This window comes from Harpia harpyja, chromosome 16 (assembly GCF_026419915.1).
Source record: "Harpia harpyja isolate bHarHar1 chromosome 16, bHarHar1 primary haplotype, whole genome shotgun sequence".
Classification (NCBI taxonomy): domain Eukaryota; kingdom Metazoa; phylum Chordata; class Aves; order Accipitriformes; family Accipitridae; genus Harpia; species Harpia harpyja.
Genome location: NC_068955.1, coordinates 8,457,579 through 8,473,919, shown reverse-complemented (window position 1 = coordinate 8,473,919; position 16,341 = coordinate 8,457,579). Strand labels below are relative to the sequence as shown.

Here is a 16,341-nt window from a genome sequence, read left to right as displayed (position 1 = left end):
GTCTAACACTATGAGTTACTAGGAAATAAGTACAGCACAAAAAAAGGAAAACATTAATTTGCCACTGTATCAACCCACTGTGTGCCAGAATCTCCAAAGCTGTTTGCAATTCTGGTCCCATCTCAGCCGCTGCTGCCAGCTAGAAAAGATATGCAAAGATGGTCAAAAGTATGATTTCTGCAGAGGAAATCACTGACAAACGAGAACTATTTAACCTGGAAAATGAAATGACCTAGGAGGAATATGACAGATCTATAAAATTATGAGTAGCTTGGAGAAGAGGGATATGATCAAATGTTCACTGACTTTGCAGTCACAACAAACAAGGAGAGACGCTGCTCCTCATGGCATGCAGATAAGCTGTTGGACTCTGCCAGAGGATGCTGTGGACACTAAAAGTTTCCATGGGTTTGGGGCAAACAGATAAAGTAACACCACAGATGTCTTTTGAGGGTTAGTAAATCCACAGAAGCCACATCCAGCTCTGTAAGTGCCTGTGCCACCAGGGGCCAGAGGCTGGGCGAGCACGCAGGAACTACTTACCGCAGGTTTTCCCTGTTTCTGCTCTCTTCCCTAGGGCCCTGTTCTTGGCCACTACAAAAATACTGGGCTAGATACACTTGTGGTCTCATCCAGGACAAACATAATGGCCTTGGGTAGGAAAGTCAAGCTCATCTTATAATCACAAAACAAAGAAAAAAAAAAAATCTGTTCTGCTAGATTTGCATCAGGAGCTGGGTGAAACAAGGATTATGGCAGAGGTGGAAACCATGGATAGTGGCTCTTCATTGACAGGTCTCTGCCCTCTCTGGCAAGCCAGGCAAAGCAGCAGCTATGCTTTGCTTTATGACTTTGACCAGATGTAAAAACCTTGGATCCCACATTGCACAACAGTGCGGCTTAACAGTAAGGGTAAAGAATGGATTCATCTCAGGCACACATTGGCACATGCCTGGAGGCAGGCAGAGCTACAAGGTGAAGCTAAAGCAAACCCAGCATCTTTCTCTGATCCTGAAGCTGACACACAAGGTGACACAGGTGACCTGCTCCTGTCCTTGGTGTTTTAAATCCCAAGAGGACTGTGCATGGCTATACAAGTCGAATACGCAGTCTGGGGCTGGACACGGGTAGGTCCGTGCTTGCTTCTGTGTTGTTCAGCATCTGCTGTTTCAGAAGGGCTTTGACTCCACACTTGCCCAGAGGTAGAGGCCCTGCAAGGAGGCAGCAACATGTAATTTCACAGAGGCAATGTTCTGGTCTTGTGTCACAACCCAAGACAGAGTTGTTAACAGATTATTTAACAACCTAATTTGCCTTTTTTTTTTTTTTTTTTTTTTTTTTTTTAAATAGGTAGTTTTGTGCCAGCCTCAGTGAACAAGACTCTGCTCATCATCAAGAGCACCATATAATCCTGCTAACTAGCCTAAAATCTGTTAAAGGAGACCGATCCCAGGTTAGGGAGGTTCTCGTCTCAAAAATCAAGCTGAAGGCAGAGTCTGAAGTATGAAGAATGTAAGTTTGTGAAAGTGGAGAAAGAACTGGGACATTCAAATTCATAGCTGTGCTGGTGACTTCTTTAACCCTTGTTAAACTGGGTAACAGTTACACTGAACAGCTGAAGAAGCAGTAGACATAAGGTATCTTGACTTTACTAAGGCTTCTGACACTGTCTCCCACATGGATTCCCATAAGCAGAGTAGGGAAACACAAGTCTAGATGAAACCACAATGAGCCAGAAAGCCCAGGACTCTGAAATTGTCCCCTGATTCAGTGTGAAAATGAGAAGCCTTCTCAATAAAAAAAGAGAGATGGTAAGAACTCCTAAGGCAGGTCAGGCAAAGGTTTGTGTAGCCCAAAATCTGTCTCTGAACATCACCAGCAATGGTTGTTGGGGAGAGAATATAATAATATGACAAACAGTGATCTATCCTCTCTTATGGTTTTCCTAGCACAACCCCTCCATTCAGTCTGTTGAGCAGTCTCATTACCAGCTTGGGCAGTGGAGTGGAAAGGAGACTGAGACAACACAGAGATGCCACCAAGCTGAGAGCAATGGTGAGCTCAGAACAGAGGATAATCCTGATGAACAGAAAAAATACTTCAGAACCCAAACCAAAACTCACCCCAGGCCAAGTCCTGCACCACAGGCAAGTGAAACACCTAAACAGGGAATGGGTGGACTCACAGCAGAAAGCAAATACAGAGGTAAGAGCGAGCTTCCACCTACCTACAAGGCCATCTTTTGTGAAAAAGGCACGTCAGGCTCTGGACACATGAAGAGAAGAGCTGTACACGCAGCAGATGAAGTAATTTTTCTGTTTTTCTGAGGACTTTGGGGCCTGAGACACAATACTGTCTTCAGGGCTCAGCTACAGGGCCGCACTCTGGAGTACATGGCCACGTGAAGGGATCACCAAGGCATCATCATGTTATCCAGGAATCAGCCAGAGGCAGCAGGCAGCTCCATGCTGCACTGAAGAAGCAACCACAGTGCTGTATGGGGCTCAGAGGCACAGCTCTCCTTACAAGCCACCTGTGCGGCAACTTGCTGGCTCACTCCCATGTCCAGCTTACAGCCCACCTGTATGCAGGGCTCAGCCACCCATGGCAGGGAGCACAACCTCAGCACCGAGTGCCCAGCTCAGCTGCAGTGCCACACCACCACAGGTAGCCAAGCAGCCGCTGAAAACCAAAGGTGAGCAGAGCAGCCCTTTGGCATCCCTCCCAGCTCTCCTGCACTGGGAAATCCAACTGCCTGACCTCAAGGTCCTACCCAGGCCTATCATTGTATGGTTTGAGGAAAGAACCTGGCTTAGGTCTCTGCTTGAACAGCCCATCTCCATGGACAGTACCTGCGTCCCCAAAACTTAGCCTTCTAAAGCTGTGTATTCAATATAAAAGGGTCCAGGCACCCTCCACAGATAAAAAAAAAAAAGAAAGTGGGCAGCACTGTCAGATAACTGTTCACTTGATCCCAGTTTGCTGCCTAAGGCTGGGTGGATGAATGGCCCCTTGGAGACTGCACTGTCATCCTGCTGACCAAAGAGAGCACTTAAGGGTACACCTATATCAGTATGTGAGCCTTGCTTAGGTCTGTCCTCTGCCCCAAGGCCAACTAGTATGGAACAAGCCCCCCTGCCCTATTAAACCTGCTTTGCTAACTCCTGAGCCATCCCCAGGAGATGTCTGGGAAGGTCCAGGCCAAGCCATGCCAAGAATTGTACAAACAAAAAGCAGCATTGATGATGGTGATCCATGGCTCAGGGTTGTCCTCTAGCACTCCTTAGCACTAGTAGGGAAAATCTTTCTGGAACAGCTTAGACAAACGGCCAACTTTTAGCTACATTTCAGGAAAAGCACCCTGTCCTCTCTACCCACCTTGCCCTGCACTTTCTTCTACTCTCTGCACACAGGTACTCATTCTGAGCAGGCCCAGCAGGCACTGCACAGGCCCTCAGACAGACGGCACAAGGAAATAAAATGTGAACTGAATTAAAAATGATCATTCAGATTTAAATGTCTAAATTTTAATTTTTCATTAATCTTTACTAATAGCCCTTTAACTCAATAACCCTCAGCAGACATCTAGGACTAATTACTCTGATAAAATTCAATATTCAAGCATAAACCCAGTTTTAACTGCTCTCTTGTAGTCTACTTTATAAATCATTAGCATTGCTATCCACCCACTGAACAGAACAGCCCTGCCACTAGAAAGAAACATGATCATCAAAATCCCCCAAATCAGGAAAAGTTTTACCCCAAGTCTCTGGAAGGTTGCTCTTGCTGGGGGGGGGGTGGGGGGGGGGGGGTGTCCCCCTTTTCAGGGTACACTGCTGTTTCCCTTGGCTTGTCTGCAAGAAGCTTGCCCTGGCCTAGCTGACATCTGACACAGCCTCCCCAATCCAAATTCAACACTTGCCCCACATATTGCAGATGCAGAAGATGAAATTGCTGGCACCATTTTAGGACACTACACTGGGATGTATGGACAGCAGTGGTTCTGCAGGCACTCTCAGCAGCCTGCCCTGCCCTGCACTGCACTTGCAGCCAAAACACACAGGGCTGAATGAAGGCTGCTATTAGTAGCAAGCGGACTTGTGGAAGGGCCCCCAAGGAAGCCAAGGAAGATGAATCAGGTTACAGGTGCCACTGCTGTTGCTCCCAGAGCAAACCAGGGTTTAGACTTGAACTGTAAACTTCTAGTGGCAGGGCTGTATCTTTACAGGAGCCTGCAGTGCACTGCATGCATGCAGGCAGTGGCAGGACTGCAGCAGCTCACATGCATGCTCACATGCCCAGTGGCACCAGAACCACTGTATGAGTCTGCAGCTTTTGGACAAGCATTTGTTAGAAAGGGGAGAGACTAGCAGCATCCCTCAGCACAGCTAGCTGGGGAACAGCAGGGGTTAACACCGCTGGCACGAGGAATCGGTCAGCCATTTGAAACGCCTCTGGCATGAAGGCTGACCGGCTTGGGTTACACCATGCAGCCCGGCTGCAGCACTCTCCTGCACCAGCAGCATCACTGCGGGCTCGAAGCAAACCTTTCGGCACAGGGAGGAGAGACTGTCTTCCATCTGCTCCTTTTGCAATCCATTAAATCCGCACTCTGCTCTAAAGCAAGACCTTGGGTGCTGTTACTAAACCGAGGTTCCATCACCAGCTCAGGGTCTCTTCCAGAGGTGCTCAGGTATTCTGTGGGGAGCAGCCAGCTGAGCCGAGCTAGCCCCTCGTGGGCCGGGAGCCAGCAGGACAGCAGGCAGGCAAGATGAGGCACGACGCTCCAGTACGAAGCCCTGCCATTAGCAGCGCAGGAGCAGCGGATACCCCACCCACCACACGCACTGACTCACAGGCAGGCAGCAACGCAGCCAAAGCCTGCATGATTCTCCCCGAAGTCATTTGAACTAGGTGGACCTCACGTACAGCATTTCACAATGCACAGGTAAATGAAGGCTGGCTGGCTGGCTAACTAACACACTGCAAGTAATCTCCAAATCCTTCACGACCTCCCAACAGAAACTCTCAGGAACCCTGTCCCCTGGCTGTACCACAAATGTTAACTGTGATCTTGGACTCCCTTATAACAACAGGAATTTTTTTCCCTCTGAGCTCTCACCCTGCAGCTTCAGAAGATATCTTTTTTGTTCACTGGTAAGTGTGAAGTCAAATGAAAGGAGGTATTCAGGAGCTTATGTCACTCTCTTAAGTGTGATTTATTCAATGAAGACAGCTGGGTGGATTGGAAGACTCTAAGAGAAGTCTTTTGTGTTCAATTTATTCCTGAAAATACCCTCAGGTAACAAAAAAGTAAATAAAATAACATTTACAAACAGATCACAGCCTGGATCTTCTAAGGAACACGCTGCCTTTGTGAGAGCACACTTGTAGCTGTGGGGACTTAAACACATTAACCTCAAAATTAATGCTCCGTGGACAACAGGGAGGATCCAAGACAAGTTGCCAGGATGGTGTTATGACACTGTGCAGTCATGCCATTGAAAAAAGCCCACTCAAAACCCTTGATGAATTTATGGACAGAGTATTTTCACCTGCAGGCTGAGCATCTCAAAAGGACAATGGGCATTTCACACACAAGATACGCAGCATTGCGCCAGAAACTGGGCAAATGGGCCAAAAATGTAAGCACATCTCACTGCACCGGCAGGCAGAGACCAGCCATGTGCACTACAGACCCTGCTCTGAGCTAAGAGCTGTGATGGAAGACTTGATGCTCTCCATGAATTAGAGGTCCAAGGTCTGGTGAATGGCCAGGGGATTCAGCAGCCACTGTTGGGATTCTCCTTAATGCAGAAAGAAATGGCAGAACGATACCTGGCCTCTGCTCCCTCTTCCCAGAAACAGGATGGAGTTATTCCCCATTTGCTTGCATGAAGTGACTCCTTTGATTAGGGTGGGCACTGACACAGCAGAAAAACAGCCATAACTTCCCAGGGAGAAGATCATCCTGAGCATCCAGCTACCTCCTTCAGTACGCAGCTAAGAAGCTGTTTGGGGTCAGAAGTGGGGGACAGTATTTTCAGCAGGAAGGTGCTGAGCAGTACTTCTCCCACAGACAGGGCTGAATATATCACCAGCTTCAAAGTTCATCCAGCTCCTACCAGCCTCTCGTCCATGGGGCATGAAAGAGTTAAAGATGCCAACCAACTCATGACTATCATGGGAAAATTCTCAGGTTCCAAATTCTCAGTTTCATGCTGCTAGAAAACCAACAATCTTGAAATACCCTGTGATAACAAGAAAAAGGCAGTTCTACTGGGCAGCCTGCATTTGCTTTTAAGTCCACTGGTATCTAATGGACAATGGACAACAGGTACTCTGGACACAAGACAGACAAATTCTATTGCTCCTGAAGCACATGTATTCCTGCAAGCATTACACAAGAAGCTAATGAGAGAATCTGCAGGCTTAATGCCAAGCATTAATTTATCTGAATCCCATCCTAAATGAAGATCAGAGCCAAAAGGGCATATGCTATTCTTACAGCACATTTAAGAAGGGGAGAGTGAAAAATTGAGCATAAGCCACAAATGGCAGCAGAGGGTCTCCCTCCAGCACTTTTCCAGGGCATGGCTGGGTAACCTCGCTCCCTCACATTGTTATTCATGTGTTCTTTTTCCCCTTGTACTCCCTGGACTGAAGGAAGGAAGGATGTTTCACAGGAAGGAAGGACTGCCTTGGCTGTACTGAGATGGGACCACACCAATTCCCCCTACCACGCTGTTCCTTTCTACAGAGGAGGGAAGGAGTGGGAAACCCACAATTTCTGTCTCATCTTGGTTGCCAGTAAGGGGATGAAGTTAACACCAAATGTCACAGAACCTAGCCCAGCTCCCACTCCAAGCAGGGTTAGTGTCAAAAGCTGGAGCAGGTTGCTCAAAACTGCATCAAGTTGTGAAAATCTCCAAGGTCTGAGATGCCACAACCCCTTGGGGCCCTGTTCCTGTATCAGACCAACCTCATGGTGAAAATTATTTTCCTTTACATCCAGTCAGAATTTACCACGTTGCAGCTTCCTGCACCTGGGTTGGGGCAATCCCCAGCATCGGTACAGACTAGGGGATGAATGGATTGAGAGCAGCCCTGCAGAGGAGGACTTGGGGGTACCGGTGGACGAAAAATTGGACATGAGCCAGCAATGTGTGCTCACAGCCCAGAAAGCCAACCGTATCCTGGGCTGCATCAAAAGAAGTGTGGCCAGCAGGTCGAGGAAGGTGATTCTGCCCTCTACTCCACTCTCGTGAGACCCCGCCTAGAGTACTGCGTCCAGCTCTGGGGTCCCCTGAAAGACTACAGCAGGTCCACAGAAGGGCACAAAAATGATCCGAGGGCCAGAACACCTCTCCCGTGAAGAAAGGCTGAGAGAGTTGGGCTTGTGCAGCCTGGAGAAGAGAAGGCTCTGGGGAGATCTTACTGTGGTCTTTCAATACATAAAGGGGTGTTTATAAGAAAGACAGAGAGAGACTTTTTACCATGGCCTGTAGTGACAGGACAAGGGGCAATGGTTTCAAACCAAAAGACGGTAGGTTTAGATTGGACATAAGGAACGTATTTTTTATGAAGAGGGTGGTGAGACACTGGAACAGGTTGGCCAGAGAAGCTGTGGATGCCCCATCATTGGAAGTGTTCAAGGTCAGGTTGGACGGGGCTTTGAGCAACCTGATCTAGTGAAAGATCCACCCGACTCTCATGACACTTCAGATACCACCTCGACAGTACTGAGCAGAAGAGAACAACCTTCTCCCCTTCACCTGCCCACTGTGCTGTTACTCACGCAGCCCCACATGCTGTCACTGCCATGCTACTGATGCTTTGCTGACCCCGTCCAGCTTGTTGCCACCAGACCTGCTTTCGCAGTAGAGGTGCTGTGTGCCCCACCAACTCACACACAGCACAGCTGGGCTCCAAGGCAAAGGACTGTGCTGAGCACCCTCAGCCACATGCTGCAGCGGTTGCTGGAGGCACATAGGGCAGAGATCTCGAAAAAAAGAAGAGAAAAAGAAGGGGCGTGGAGGGTGGAGAAGAGCCCTGCTCTGCAAATCAGCTCAAAATGTAGGCAGTAGAGGAAAAAGTGAATGGAGATGATCTGTGGGTAAGGGCTTGGGAGCACGTTTCTGTTGTAAGACAGTCAGGAAAAGAAAGCTAGAGAACGGGGCTTGCCACTACTGCTGCACAGGGAAGATGCAGGGAAGGTGACCCAGGCTCAAGGAGTGCCACACGGCAATTAAGGTGCCACACAGCAATCAAGGCAGTCAACAGGGAACAACTTGTTTTTCTGCACTCAGCAGTTGCTGTTTTCCTCTGCCTGTGCCTAAAGACAGCCTCATATCCGTAGCTGTTTAACACTTGGCTATCAGGAGCTCATTTGCTGTCTACACTCTGCAGAGACTAAGAACTGGAAGAGTGCCCCCCCCCCACCTTCCAATCACCACAGGAAAGCGGTCCCCCCACCTCCACAGCGGGTTACAGCATTGCTCCCGCATTCACCTTCACACAGTTTCATAGCTTTCCCAAAACAATGATGATACTCTCTCCCCTTCACAGTACCTCTGTGACAGTTCATTTCAGACAAAAAGAAATGCCCTATTCCAAACTGTTCTTCTTGTTGCTACACTCTGCCCAATGCAAAAAGCTACCTGAAGGCAACATCCAGAGAATTTAAGAGCATATGCAGGCAGTTTATAATATACTCATGCCAAATCTCACATAGAAACATCAACATCCACGTTGCACAGGATACCTTTATGCTAAGACATTAATCACACTCAACAACACTAAAAACAATACCAAACAGTAGCTATACAAAATGGTATACAAACAATGGGGTGAGAAGCTTCATTAGGATTTCTCAACTGCTCCAAGTTCAAATTCTCACCACAACGCAGTACTAAGTTATTTATTATCACACAGGAATTATTGTTCTCCAGTAAAAACAGACATATTTCCAAATGATTCACACTACCTGAGGAATTAATGTTTTTGCAGCTCTGTTCCAGATCCTAGGTCAGGAATCTCCTTTCTATTCTGTTAAATTCCACTAAGATATCACATGTAACAACAAGTTCTTGAAGCAGTTTCATCAGATTTTTCCTTTAAGGTAACCCACTGCACTCCCACGTGAGGCACAGGCACCTCAAAGGCACAAGCAGCTGAAAGTGCTGCAGTGGAATCAGATGATCAGCACAAACTTGGAGCCTCTGCAGCCTCCTTTCAGCTTTGGAAACATATCCTGCGATTTTCAAACCAACCCAACGGGGAAGCCACAAGCCAGTGCTGTAGCTTAAAACCCAGATAATGCATATAAAAGCAATTTATATAAAAGCAATTTTGAGAATGAACGTGAAAAAGTCTGACAGATTCTGCTGCAACACATAACGAGGGTGCAGCACTGCAGCAAAATCTGTCATTCCCAGCTGAACGATGCCGTGCTGCATGCAGCACGGTGTGGCAGAGCTGACGACACCAGGAAGCAGAGAGCTATGCTGACAGAAGCCCACACTGCACAGCCTTGAGCTGTTTTAACTTTCTGCAAGCGTCTGGATTGCATGCAACAACAGAGGAAAATGTGAAAAGTAAACATTCACAGTAAAGAGCTTGAGCTAATTAAAGAGTTGCTTGAGCTTATGTTCATCCTAATCAGTCATGCAGAAAGGCACATTTTCAGCTTAGGGTGAAGCTACCACTTTAGAGGTCAATTAGAACACTGCAACACATATATGAGAAGTACGGACACAGGTCTGACCATGTCACACAACAACGTGCTCACTCTTTCACCCCTATTCCACCTTTTCCTACTGTGGCACTGGCACTTCAATGCAGCATGCTTGCTGTCGCCCGCTTCTACACCGTTGGAGTAGATGCGAGCGCTTGATTGGGATGACCTTATATGTGTTGCCCACTGGCTCCCAGAGTGGGAGAGGTGCTGTCCTGCAGCAAAGGTGATGTGCCACCGGAAAGCACATTCCTCAGCTGCCCGGCAGGACTGCTATGCTGTGATGCAAGTCAGGCATCCCTCTCACATCACCTACCTACAGAAGCAGATGCTTTTCTCTCCTGCCATGCAGCCTGACACATGAGCCCCAAGCTTCAGGGGTTTTGTAATATTAACCACCAAAGCCGATTCCTACTAGGGCTAAGAAAGCCTCAGTTCTCATCTCCTCGCTGCTCTGCTTTTTCAAAGGCATGCAGTGCACACTGAAGGATGTGTGTCTGGTCTTGGCCATAATGCTGTTTGCAGGGTGTTCAAATGAAATCTGTCCTGCTACTTCTGAGCCAAACAATCACAAATCCAACCAAAGAACATCAGTTTTCATGGCAAAAAATCTTATTTATATTCACCAATGCCCCCCCCCAACCATCAAGTTTGCAATTTGAAATCGCAAACCTCAAAAATGGCTAAGTTAATGAGTTAATTTGATACTAAGTGAGGTTTGATACTACAGCCTGGGCTGTACAGCAGGTCAAACTATGACTTAAAAAAACAATTAGCTAAGTAAATTCAGAACTATAAATGTTTACATGCAGGGGCCAGTCCATGCAGTACTGATTAAAATCATTAAAGCCTACACTTTCCCCTTTGTGACTGGAAGGGGCAAAACCACCACACATTCCTGCCAAAACAGGGGAGATGGCAAGGGGGTGGTGAGGAAGCACCCGTACTTGGCAGCACAAGTCCCCTCCTCCCCACTTCATCCTGGAGCACCCAGAAGCCCACCTGTGAGAAATGTGATCTGCCCACAGAGCCAGGCCAGCCCACCCATGCCTGCTGCCAAGGGAGGATGAGGGCTGGCACCAAGCATGGCTGGGTTGTGGACAACCATTCCCTGAGGGCCAGGGCAGTGCAGGGGATGAGGTGGCTCAGGATGGCTGGTGTTACACTGTGGCAGGCCAAGGAGGAGCAACACAGAAGTTTCCAGCTCACACAAACCATTTACACAAGCGAGACCAATGCGTTTTGTTGGAAGACCGGTGCATTTTGCTGGCCTGACTTCAATACAGCTGATCAGACCCCAGATAATACAGCTCAGAAGTTACTTTAAGAATATATTTGAGGTTTGCCCAATCCAGTGAAACTCTGAAACAGAGCCAAAATTGTTGGGACTTAATAAACACAGGAACTTTTCCACTGAAGTCCTCTGAATGTGGTATCTGCACTCCTGCTGCCCAAACCTGGGCAGCACTTTGTGTGAGCAGGAACTTTGCAAAGGCAGCACTTCCAAAGTCACCACAGAAGCAAGGTGGTGGCAGAGGTACAAACACAGGCAGCAATGCTTAATATGCTCTGGGCATGCTATCACTGCACAAGTGACCCTCACAGACTTTGGACCAGATCCTCAGACTGAAGTTTTACAGTCATTTTTAGGTGGCCCTGCACTGCGCCTGCCCCCTTCTAGCCCCGCGCTCCTCTCTCCTGGCCAGACAAAAGCAACCCTGCAGCCAGGCTGGGAATTAGGCAGGGTTAAAGGGGATGGGCGGGAGGCTGATGGTTAATTTTTGCCCACATCAGCTCCCTCCACATGGCTGCGTGGAGTTTGCGTCAGCTGGGGTAGGGCTGGAAAGGGCATCCAGAGGAGAAAGTGGCCAGGACGAGAGGAAAGGCAAACCCATCTCCTCCAGCCACAGTGCCCACCTGCACTGATGTAGCACTTCCCATAATCCCTGTCCCTCCTCCAAGTTGGCAGAGCTGCAGCAGCGAGCAGCAGCCAGCAGCAGCTCTCATCTGCCCACTGTCACACAGAAACAAACTTAGCAGCTGATGTTTCCTTACAATTTAGAGCTGTGTATTTTGGTAACTTTGTTCCTAAGCGAATAACTGATCCATTTAGTTCCTGGGGTTATTGATGTGGATCCTAACAGGTTCCACCATTGGCAGAGCTTATCCAACTCTCATGGCAGACGACTGCATAGCAGGCTGATTGCTAAGTGTAACATTAAAACTCATATTTTCTAAACACCCTCTCTCCTTTCAGCCCTTTACTGTAACAGTGCATTCACCTTTCCGGATTGTGTGTGTTCTCATAGAATTCTCAAACGTTCAGGAATGCAAACATTAAGTTTGCTGCACAACCACTGCAAGAAAGCACCGAAACAGTCTCAGCTCTGTTTTAGGGAGAAGGAAACAGACACTGACTGCGCATGGTGTTCATGCTCCTGTGCATACTGCCAGTGCACTTAGGTAAGGCTGCTTGTTGCACCTGCATATCTTACTCCACCCTGGCGAGGGTTAAAGAACACAGGGCTGAACTGTGCCTTACAACCCCTTATCTGCCGAGATTTGGGCCTCAGCAGGGGAACATCACTGCCAAAACCTAAGACAAAGCCAGAGACACAAAAAGATTAAGGCCTAAATTGCCACATTTCATGTTTGATCATCTCTAAAAGTGCTGATTTTCAGGCTGCTCAATCAACCTAAACCCCACTGGCTCCACGGGAATGCCATGCCCGCAGTGCCTTCTCGGAGTCAGGGTGGTTATGAAGTCTCCTAAATCTGGACAATTAAAGGCAAACGGTTTGTGGGTTTTCCACCAAACTGATTCTGTCACCATCTTTAAACCCTCAAACCCAGAGAGATGTGACTGTCTACAGGGTCTGCAGTGGGTGGCCACAGTCACCACCAGGGGAAGGCTGCCTTCCCCTGTTACCCTGGCAAACAGCTGAGCTTGGACAGGGAGAGGAATCCCACCTTTGGTGGCTACAGAGAGATCAAATTAAAGGACTAAAAGCCCTCCAAAGATGCAGTCTGCCTCAAGCAGAGGGAATAACAGTATGGAAGGATGAAGCAGACCACCAGCACCAGGGATGCAGGAACTGCTGGCAAGCAACGCTTGCCCATCAGCTGTCACCAAGTATTTGAAAACACTCATGCTTTCTACTTCACATGTGCAGATCCAAATATTACCCAAGGCAAAAAGATTGTACAACAGGCCTTAGACTCGTGAAGACATAACTAACAAAGCCATAACCACCACAACCAGTGCTTTCCCTTCTGATACATTTTAAGGGTTCCTATGACCTGCATTGCACTAGTTAGTGCAAAACTTATTACTGCTACTAATCATCGCCATCATGTGAATCTTCCAATGCAACTGACCTCCTAAAAAGATTATTCACTTCATTTTAGTGTAACAATTGTATCAAAATTGTCCTATTTTGTCATTTGGCTCAGTCACACTTTCTGAAAAGCTTCCATGAGGAAGGAGGCACATATCGTCTGGTTCCTCAGCAACCGCAGCCCTTGGTGGGAAGAAAAGGTTTCATGGAGGATGAGCATAACCTCAGAGTGCCTGTGTACAATATTACGGTAAGGTCGTGCTCAAAGATGTAATCACCAACCCATTTTAACAAACAAAATAACATGGTCTAGACTGTAAGGCATGCTGGGCTTTTAAACATTACCATTTCTGGTAACAGCCACATTTGAGAGTACTCTTTTTTAAGAGCTATTTTTGTCTACACTTCCTAACTCACGTTAAATAAATAAATTCAGTAACTTATTCTCAGCTGGGCCAAATTTTCAGAGCACAGAGAAAGCCAGAGGGCTAGTGAAGATCCCACATTGCCGTAATTTATTTTTACTTTCTAGAAAGTAGAAATGTGTCAGATTGCCCTGTACTGGAATGAAGAAAACTTACCATTTATAGGATTATGGGGAAGCTGAGGCTGAAGGGCTGCTCAGACCAGAATAGAGGCATAGGGGTTAGTTAATGGGGACCTGCCTACTCTTGAATTGCTCCATTCTCCCACACACCCTTACCCTGATTCACTCCTGCCCACAGGAACTTTCAGCCACATGTCTAAAAGAAATACAGCAACCAGCTCTCCACATCCTCCTCCTTCCCGCAGTGCCTGGCCTGGTACAGAGGGCCATCTGCCCTGACCAGCCCCAGCTGCCAGGGCACAATCCCGACGAGGGGGCCCCACGTCCAGGAGGGGTCCTGCACCCCAGCACCCCGCATGACCACCGCTCCCTCAGGCCCCTCGGAGCCCCGGGGGGGTGGTCAGCCTGGCAGGCAACGCCGACTGTTTTCTGCCATCCTTACCACTGTGGAGCCAACACAATGGAGGAATTATTCTTCTGCAAGTGCCGCGTACGCAAAACGGCCATGAAGCACGCTGCCTGTGCCGAAACACGATGGCTGGCCATGGGCTGCGTTAACTGACCAAAGCACATAACTGTTTGTTTTGTACTGGCACAGAAATGCTGAGGAACACTGTCCCTCCTCACTATCCAGCAGGCCAGATGTGCATCTCTGCCAAGAGACTGTAGGCACGTGGTAAGTAACTGCATTTTTTTCCCTAAACTCTGAATGCCTGAGACTACTCCAGGGTTGTAAAAATACTTCCCCCCCTTTCACTGTCATCGCGGTGTGGTACCGCTTGGAGAGGCGCTCGCCTGCCCAGGCGGCTCTCAGCTAAAGACTTGATAAGAAACAACCCCAATGCAATGCTCGCTGCAACGAGGAGCACTCTTTCCTGTGATTTTTATGCAAGACTTTAACAGAATTTATGCACCCATTAAAATCTAATCCCACTGTGCCTAACTCGAATGTGCTGATTACTTGAGACGGTCACTTTAACTTGTGTTTAATGGGTTTAAAGGCTTCAGATGAAGCATTAGAAGAAAAAAAAAAACCCGCAGAATTGCAATGAAAGCGCAGTCACCAAGGACAACCACTAAAGGTCTGCTATTCCACTTGCTTTGCATACCAGCACGTGGGACACCTGGCAAAGCCAAATGTGGTACTTTTAAGAAATTTTATGACGAAAAAAAGAAAGGTTCCCTCACGACAGGGGAGCAAAGAATGCTAAAGTGATTAACAAAGGCAGAGCATCAGAAAAGCTCACATATAAAAGGGAGAACATTATTAATTATATGACAAATGTGGGTGGGCTGGGGAAAGAAGGGAGAATTAAAAAAAACAAGCAACAGGAAAGGGAGTATGTGGCTGCAGCAAGGAAAAAAAAAAAAGAAAAAGAGGTTATTCACAGAAATCCCATGCTTTGAGCGCCTGGAAGCCTCCAAAATCTCAACTACGCCAAAATCCAACGATGCACACCGACGGGTTTAAGAGCTTCCCTGAAGGCAGCTCGCAGCAGTCCCTGAGGGACCGTGCCCTTCCCGGGCGGGGACCGGGCGCTGGCGGGGCCGCTCTCCGGTCAGGAAAGCGGCTGTTCCGGTCACGTCGGAAGGAGCCCGACGGCGGCTCCATTTCCGAGCGGGAGCCGAGGCCCCGGCGGGCGCCGCAGGGCCGGGTCGCCCGCGGTGTGGCGGCGGCGGGGTCCCCGCCGCCGCCACACCGCGGGCGACCCGGCCCTGCGGCGCCCGCCCGGGCAGGGAAGGCGGTCTGCTGTCCGCGGAGACAAAGCGGATGCCTCGAATTCCTCCCCGCCCCGCCGGTCTGGCGGGGCTGCGGCACCCCCCGCCCGCACCCTCGTCGCCCACCTCTGCCTACCTGGGCAGCGGGAGCGGCCGGGCCTCCCTCCCGCCCGCGGCGCGCTCTAGCCGGCGGGACAGCCCGGGCTTGGGCAGCCGCAGCCCGCGGGGGGCTCCGGGCTCGGGCGGCGGGTGCGGGCGCTGACAATGAGGGGAGGGACGCGGTACCGGGCGGTGCTTGACGTCAACGGGGGCGGGGGCTGCCGGGCCCGGCCCGGACGCGGTGCAGCTCCGCGGCGCCCTCCCCCGGCTCTGGGAGAGGGCGGTGAGGGAGCGTCGGCCATTTTGGGGGGGAGCGGGCGGGGCCGCGCTCGGCGGGTGGTAGCCTTGTGTTAGCGCCGAGGGGCTGCTGCCTTCCGAAGGGCCCCGGGAGGGAAACGGGGAGGCTGGGGAGGGGGCGAGCAGCTCGCCGGGGGTGGGTGTCGTGGGACGGCTGCGGGACAGAGCGCAGGGTGCAGGTGAGGGCCCTCTGATGACTGGGTTCACGGTGGGTTTGTGCCCGAGAGCCCTCCAGACCGAGTCCCTCGGTGGTTCCTCCCGGGGCTGCTGCCAGCTCGGGCTCCACCACCGCCTCAGGGCTCTGGAGGGGCTGGTGGCGGGGTGGGCACTGCCGGTGCCTTCGCAGGCGCTCCCTCCCTGCCCGCTCACACCAAGCATCTACCAGAGACCCGTCTCCCTAAGAACAGGGCAGAGAGGCGTATGCCAGATGGCACTGGACATTTGTCCTCCAGGGCATTCCTTGCATCTCCCCTTCTGTGTCATCTCTTGCAAAGTTTGGGACTTGGTGTTGAATCAAGTGGGGACCCAGTTATGGTTGTTTCCACGTCTGGTATGTGCAGCCCAAAGATGTTCAGATGGGATCAGAGACAAGAGACCTTCCAGCA

General features: G+C 49.6%; 1 protein-coding gene across 3 annotated transcripts in view; it reads right to left on the bottom strand.

Annotated features, from left to right (window-relative positions):
• Window positions 1–15,605, bottom strand: part of LUZP1 (leucine zipper protein 1) — a 43,758-nt gene extending 28,153 nt beyond the window's left edge. Inside the window, exon 1 of one of the 3 annotated variants that reach the window (XM_052810921.1) lies at window positions 15,477–15,605. The gene's annotated coding sequence lies outside the window, so the exon portion shown is untranslated. Of the gene's footprint in view, window positions 1–8,986; window positions 9,668–15,476 lie in introns of those variants that run through there. The other 2 variants (XM_052810919.1, XM_052810920.1) reach the window with 2 other exon arrangements.
• Between the last annotated feature and the right edge of the window lie 736 nt (window positions 15,606–16,341).